An 8,021-nucleotide genomic window follows, 5' to 3' on the forward strand; every position below is an offset into this window, starting at 1 on the left:
GTGAGAGCAGATGAGTTGGTTTGCGAAGGTCTTAAAAGTAAAAATAAAACGTATCTGCAAAAATTCTTGTTAACCATCTTCTTTGTCTCATTCAGTGCAAAGGGGATGAGGAAGCTTTGAGGAAAGGCACAGATGGGGAGCTGGAATGCACAAAGGTTTGCTGTCGTTTTAAAAGAGGGGTTGCAAATTGAGTGGGTCTTGTCCCAGATGGGAGCAAGGAGTGAGTGATGCTGGGCAGGGCTGATGGCTCTGCAAGCTGCATCTGGAAGGACTGTGGGGCTCCATGAGGCCAACATAGGTCTGCTCAGGAACCTCAGGTTGCAATCGTGCCCAGGATTGAGGCAAAACAAAACAAGTGCTCCTGCAATGCTCCTTCTCCCTGGCTCTGGTAGTGGTACTGCTGGCTTTTGTCCACCTCCCTTGCAGAGTGAAGAAGGAAAGGAAGACAAAACAAATGCCAATTTTCTTGCTGAAGGTTTATGTGAGATCTCTGTCACGATGATGAAGCATCCTAAAAGCGTGTGCACCATGAATAATTTTAGCACAGAAACTGCCAGGTTCTCTTGAGGAAGTTTTGTAGTGGGGGAAGAGAAGAGACCGCAAAGGAAGGAAGCTGACAGAGAAGGAAATTTATTCAGCTATGGGGAAGAAAGGTTAACTTAATTACTCTCTTCATCAGGTTTCTGTATGATACTAGAAACAGTTGCACCTTAAATTCACGTTTGAAGGCCCTGAAACCAGAAGATGGTGCTTATTGTGATGGATAATATTACCACTGGAAATGTATTGCAAATTTCAACTGGGACATTGACTATTTTACATGCAGCAAGGACAGATCAGTGAGCAAAGAGAGATTAAATTAATTAAATCAATATGTGAACTCTAAGCCTCATAATAAAATCTTAGATAAAAACTTCGGGAGGAAAAAAATGATTACCTTCACAGACCATGAGATGGAACAGCTGTTTATTCACAAAATACTTTTTCAATAGTTTAACGAAATTTAAATTCCATAGTTTAACTTCTTCCTCTCTCCATCATGTGTCGCTTTGCATGATAGAAAAGCTGGTAACCAGGATTTCAGAGGTTTTCCTCTTGCTGTCAGCTGTCCAGCATTGAAAGGTACATAGAAGGGGTACATAGAATAGGGTACATAAAACCACGGCATCTTTTCAGACTTTTAAATGTCACCAAGTCCAACTCCTCTGCAATAGAAGGGACACCTGCAGCTGGATCTGGGTGCTCAGAGCCCCGTCCAGCCTGACCTTGTGTGTCTCTAGGGACAAACACCTCCCCTTCGAGCCTTTGAATCTCAGTCCAGAAACGGACAATTGTACCTTTTTAAATGATGTCTCAGGCTTTATTATGTAATCTAGGCACAATTATCAAGATTTTTAAAGATTGGTGATCCTGAGTGTGCAGCTTCTAAGTGCTCAAGTATTTCTTGCAGACACTATTAGCTATTGTAATCTGTTGGATTTAATGCTGTTATTTCCTTGGAAAGCATCAACTGAGATACTTGGGAGGTAGGAAAAGTTCAGAAGGAGCAGGAGCACCTGCTGGGATGCCTTGCATCACACACGTGAGGAGGTGTGTACTGACCTTCAAAGAGCATCACTCCTCTGTAAGGGGCTTCTTCCAAAACCATCTGAACTAAAGTTGTTAACTTTAATAGCAGGATCACAGAGAAAGCTTGTTATGTCTGCTTTTAAAACAGGCTTTCCTTTCCAGAGCATCCACATGTTCATGTAGCTGAGTTCTTGCAAACACAACCTCGTATGATTTTTATTTAGCTATGTGGGCTCAGAGATCCAACAGCCAACATTATTTGATCTCCTTTTTTGTGTCTGCAACATAATGAAGCATTTTAAAGTTTCAGCAAGATTTCTGTGCTGGACCCATGACTGAAAGTGTGAGGAATCTAGCAGATTTTCTGTTGTCTCAAAGGCCAAGGTCATCAATCCCTCTCCAGCTTTCTCTCTGCCAATTCATCAGTGTCTTTTAGTGTCTTACAACTTCTGGTTGTTCATGAGAAACCCTGTCTAGCCAGTCAGTGTACGGGTATTGGGAAGTGCAGGTGAGACAGTGGATGTGACATGCACCCTTCTGGACCTGAAGTCCATCTCTCTCTGGGCATTCCAGACAATCAGGACAATGCCATATCGATGCCCTGGCCAGCTCTTCCCACACCACCCTCCCTATTTACCAAGCTTTAACGTTTTTTGACATGAACAGCCCAGGAGCAGCTCAGTGGCCTTATTCCATCCCCGTCCTCCCCCTTCAAAGCAGAGCTGAGCTGTGGCCTGACCTGCAGCCAGCACAGACCTTTGGCACATTGCCTGTAAGAGGCAGCAGGTCCAACCGACTGAAAGGGACCCAGCAGTGCCCTGTGGGCCAGGCCAGGCCGAGCAGTGGATAACAGATGATATGCCACTGCTGGAGTGCCTGTGAGCAGCGTTAGGCCGGCGTTCGGCCCACCCGTTGGTATGGCAACGGCCATCCATGGCACAGCTCGGCTATTTGTACTTGTCTAATTATTATTACTCTTTGCATTTTCTTCCAGTAGATGAGTAATGGAAGAGGGTTAGAGGGAAGGGAAGGTGCTGGGGAAGAGAGTGGTGATTTGTGGGAGAGGTGTCTCATCTCATGGAGGAGGGCATTTATCTTGCAGACTTCTGTGAGCAGCCCTGGCCGTCAGCGCTGGGATGGCTGCGTGGGGGTCACCCTGCCGAGCAGATGTCCGTGTCTGGCTGGGTGCTGAGGTGATGCCATGGTCTGCGTTTGCATTGGTCAAGGCTGGGCAATGAGCTGGTTGTATTGAGAGAAGCCAGCTCTAGGACACTGGGAAGCCATAAACACTGGAGATTTTTCAGGTCTTGATCCAAGCTGTTGTGCTCATTCTTCCTAATTCAAATCTCTCGCTTTGCATAGTAGTCTAGTGAGTTCAACCACATTTAACAGTCACTTTTTCTTCCTAGAGCTAAAGGTGATTTGAGATTATCTGGAGCAGAAATGTTTGCCTGAGTTGGAATGTAGCTTTGCGACAAGCCTTCCTTTGGTCAAGCACTTTGGTGACTACATCAAAGCAGTTGCGCCAGTAGTTTGGGTTGGACAGTCCATGGTTCTTGTATAGGCTAGCTGTAATAGGTGCTTTTTTTTTTTCAGTATTGTAGATCTCCCAGTGGGAACACTGCTATGGTTTTCTACAGTATAATTTGGAGCCAGTTATCCTGTTTCGGTGGAGTGCAAAGTATCTTGCCTCTTTGAGGCTTACAGGGTACAGAGAGAATTCTGTGTTTTGGAAGGGTAGAGAAAGGCACATTAATCTCTGCTTCACAGAGATGTACATAAGTGAGAAATCTGGATGTGTGGAAATAGAACTTAGTCTGATATCTGCACAGATACAGTTTTGTTAATTGAATATTTTTATTTATTTCACACAAATAAACTGTGATATCTTTAAATGCTGCACGCTTGCAACAAGTACCCTAAATGATTATATGGGTATGGAAGTTGGATTTTCCTGGCCACAACCATGTAGTAAAGAGCAGATTGTACATTCTATAGTTGACCTGTATTTCCTTCAAAAAGTCCCACATCTCTTCTTTTGAGCAATACCTAAATACCTAGAACTAGACAAGCTTGGTGGCTGCAGGTTTCTGTGAGCTGTTCTAATAGAAAGGCTTCCATTGCTGGTGCAGAGCTGTGCTCAGCAAGGTGAGGCCTTCACAACAGCAGGGAAAGGCACCAAGGTACCATGTTGGGAACCTAAGCTGGGAGTTGCTGGGATGGGGATGGGTAACAGTTTTGTTCTTTGACAGAATAGCCCAGAATTATTGAAATTCATCCTACACAGACACCTAATCAAAATTTCTTTCCCTGGAGCCATCTGTCCTGTGAGCTGCTGAAGGTCTCATAAACCAAAGCTATTCTTTCTTTTTGGGCTCGGAAGAGTTTTGAAGTTCCAGAATAGTAAAGCTATATTCTGTCTTCAGAGTCAAAAATCCAGGTGCTTGACCATAATTTCTGTTCATTTGAATATTTCTTGGTAAGTGAACTAGAAGATGCTTGTTGGCTGAATTTCCCAGCAGCTTCAGCTGGTGGCTGAGCATCTCTTTTCTCCTTGCCCTGGTGCACAAGGAGGACTTAACTTGGAGAATGCCAGGGCTGCGTTCAACCCTCCACCAGTTATGTGCCCTGGAAGGGAAGAAACAAAAGACCTTGGCTCTGAAAGGCCCCAGCACAAGCCAATCTGAGGGCAAGCTGTGGTAACGGCCAATTATGATGGTATTATAAAAGATGGCGTTACAGCACTGAAAGTATTGATTAAACCTTTAGCCATTGCAGGCATTGAAAGAGAGAGAAAGAATGAGTGCGAGATCAATATATGCATCTTTAGGCCTATTTATCTCTGGGTGATTTTTCCATTCCCCTTCCTGTTCGATATGGCATAATTTACCTTCATAAAGTGTTCAGCGTCAGGGGTCCATTATCAGAGTAATCAGTTTTGATTAGTAGAGAAAGGGTACAAAATTGTTTAGCCTCTAGATAGAACTGTGAAAAGTGAGTAAACTATGCTTGACAGCACCTAATGCAGTTAGAATGTAGACTTAATTTGATTCCAATTCTTTATGGCTTTCCGTGATTTCAAGCATCTATTGGTTCGTTAGAAAAATATAATAGGAAATGGGCCGTGGCAGGTGGGAGGGGAGAGGGAGGAGAGAGATAATTTAAGTTTGCAGGATGCAATTTTCCTCAATATAAACATTCTAATGCAATTTGATGCCCATTGTGTTTTGGTGCAGCAGGCGGGAGCTTTTATTTTGCAGATTTATTTTTAGGACTCTGGGTGCATACAGGGGCAACCTAAGTGGACTGGCTGGCTGCTTATTCTCATATTCTCAGTGCCATGAGCTGAGCTTTAGAAGTCCTGACATGCTGTACAGACCTGGGAGCTGAGGTTCTTTCCCTTATGCTGTCCTACAGTCCCAGCATCCCCCAGTCTTTTTTTTTTTTTTTTGTCTCTTCATAGAACAGTATGGTGAAATCATATACAATCTTTGACTGGTGGCAGGACCCTTGGAGATCCTCTAGCGAAGACTGCTTTGAAGTCAACTGTTAATCAGGATGTAATTAATGCTACATCAGTGGGAAAGTAAAGCCAGTTAGGATTTCACTATGCAATGCTTTCTGTCTGCTCCAGTTCTCAGCACACACAACAGGACAGCAGTATGGCATGCTGAAAGTGTTTGCTGATTTCCCAGACTTCCACAACTAGGTGGATTGAGTCCTTTGTCCTTTGCTTCATAAGTAATGTCCTCTTCCATCTAGAAACGGAGATTGGTTGGTGAGCAACATGAGTCAGTCCTTTGCTAATTCAATTGAATGGTATTTTGGGAAGAGCTGTGAGTACACAGCCTATGTTGCTCCTTCTCATCCAAGAATGCTGAAGTTACAAGTTAGATGAATGCACTGCAAATTCGAGCATCTCTGCTCAGGGACTGGGTATATCTTGGTGTTATGGTTTGTAAATGTAAGAAGTATTCAATAAATGAACTGAACTATTTTAGTATATCAACATAAGGTGATGAAGGGACGTATGTACAGCACTGAGGATTTGGGATCCAGGAGTGGGGAGGTTTGTCCTCTGTTAAAAGGCCAAGGGTGAGAATTTCTGAACGCTTCTTCGATATACAGAGATAAAAGGACTTCAGCCTGCATTTATCTGTGTTGAGACATTCCTATTTCCTTGTTTGGTTGCTTGTATTTTTGCTCATTCTTTATTGGATGAATATGAATGGCACACAGTTTAAATGCAGAAGGAGATGAGAAGAAATGAGAAAAGCCTCTGCACTTGTGCAAGGTGTTTCTTGATCTACCTCATTTAAAAGTCCACAGGGCTTCTGGGCAGGACCCGCCTGCCCTTGAGCACCTTCAGCTCCTTGATCCTTCATCTCCTCATCCTGAACCCTTCCATCTTAGTGTACTTTTCCTCACAGTACACCAGCCCTACAAGAGGAAATGTCTTCCTCTTGTTGAGCATGTGAGATGTCAGACAGAGTGAAAGCTGGGTGAGGAACTGCAAATTAATTCATCAACTTTCTGTGGCGCTTTGGGGTGTTAAGGAGTTTTGGACTGAGCAAAAATCAATGTTCTTAGCAAACTAAGAACAGGTTTGAAACTGTCACAGTAAAGCCAACTTCCCTTCTCCATTTTCTTGTTATTATTCCCTTCCAAGAGAATTGGAACAGTTAGAAAAAAAGCAGGCACAATTTCCTAGATCTGGCCATGAAGTCAAGCAGAAGACCTGCCTGGATCTCACAACCACAAAGCCCAGCCCGACTGCTGGGGTTTGCACTGACCTGGAACACGGCTCATACACCGCCTCTGCCTGTGTTCATCAGTGCAAGGATTACTTGCCCCAGGTGAGCTAATCAATAGCCCCTTACATGGCATATTTATTTTTTGAGCTTTATCCATAAAATTAGAGCTGGGCAAATCAATTTGTGTAATAGGATCTCTAGTCACAGATCCTTTAGTATTTGGTTTACATCCTCTAGTGATCAGAGCTTTTAATACCTCTTAAAGCTTTGGAATGGAGACAGCATTGCCTGCTCTTATACTTTTACTGAGTCCTAAGATATTTGGTCTTGTGTTTATAGTCCCAGCTCCTGGAGGCACATGGCTGCTGGAGAATCTTGGCTTCTGTTTTAAAGCATTTCTAGTAATTGTGGTTCAAGAGAATGTCTTTAAAATGTGATCTGGCTCCACTGTAAAGACTCAGGAACTAGAAGGCAAATAAAACTTATGTTTAAAAAAAAGCAACTTTATTTTTTTAGCTACTTGTGCTATTTTCTGTTTGTGGGGGACTTATACTCATGCGTAAGTCACTCACCTATTTGACCAGAGATGGTCACCTGTATTTTTATCACTCTAAAACTTAGGTCCAAGACACTGGTGAAAGCTGCCATTAGCTACAACAGAAATATCTGAAACTTTGCTCTCCTCCTCTAGTATTGCTTTACTTGCTGCAAATCCAATGCAAGCCAAAGCAGCAGAACCCTGGGCTGCAGAAATAGTTTTTCATGGTGAATTTATTTCCACTTTGAAAGGCTGGAAGCAGCTGAAAGAAATTCTGCAACAATTAAGGAAATGAACTTCAGGCTCTGAAGGGACAGGACGTGATGTGACAATGGGAAGTTTGGGCGGTGGTGAGTGTCCCAGCTCCTCAGAGACATGGCCAGAAAAGAAGGGAGAGAGAAAGTCATTATCTGAAAAGTCCATATTCCACCCCATCTTCCTGGTGTCTGCCTGATAGCAGCTGACCTTGTCCACAAACGAGACATAAGATGCTTGTGATGGACCTGAGCTCCAACATTGCAAATCTCTTTCAGAACCACCAGCCATGAGTGGATGGACCAAAACTCTCTAGAGCAAAATGTCAGTTTGAATAACAAGGATTTCTAGGGCTGTTTTTTGGTCTGTAGCCCAGCACAGAACTCCCAAACACATGCACTTGTAAGGAGGTGTGTAACATCTTTAGTGAATTTGCTTCAGCTGTGTTCACGCCTTTCTATCAAGTACTCCCCATGAAACTTGGGACTATAAAATCCTGATGGTATGAAAGCTTTTTTTTCCTATAAAGTTTAAGGTTGTGTGCAGCAGTACTCCATAACCCAAACTAATAGTTTGCATGTGTGAATCAAAGTATTACGTTCACAGTTTTTGACCAGCACTAATATTTATGATGTGACACAACCAATCTGCTACTGACCTGTTTGATCACAAAGTTGCTCCGTATGTCATGGGATTGCAGTCTGTACAGTAGCATACATTAAATTAATGAAGTAGTTTGTTTAATTATCTAATCAAAACACACTATTCCTTTTTTTGAGCAAAGTTAGATGGCAGCAAGAACAGCATGCTAATCTTGAAGCCCATATGCTTGTATCCTAGGTCTAGGAAATTCACCTACAGTCCAGAAATTCACAGATTTCCTTTTTTCTTTTCTTTTTCTTTTC

Source organism: Meleagris gallopavo, chromosome 22 (genome assembly GCF_000146605.3).
Source record: "Meleagris gallopavo isolate NT-WF06-2002-E0010 breed Aviagen turkey brand Nicholas breeding stock chromosome 22, Turkey_5.1, whole genome shotgun sequence".
Classification (NCBI taxonomy): Eukaryota; Metazoa; Chordata; class Aves; order Galliformes; family Phasianidae; genus Meleagris; species Meleagris gallopavo.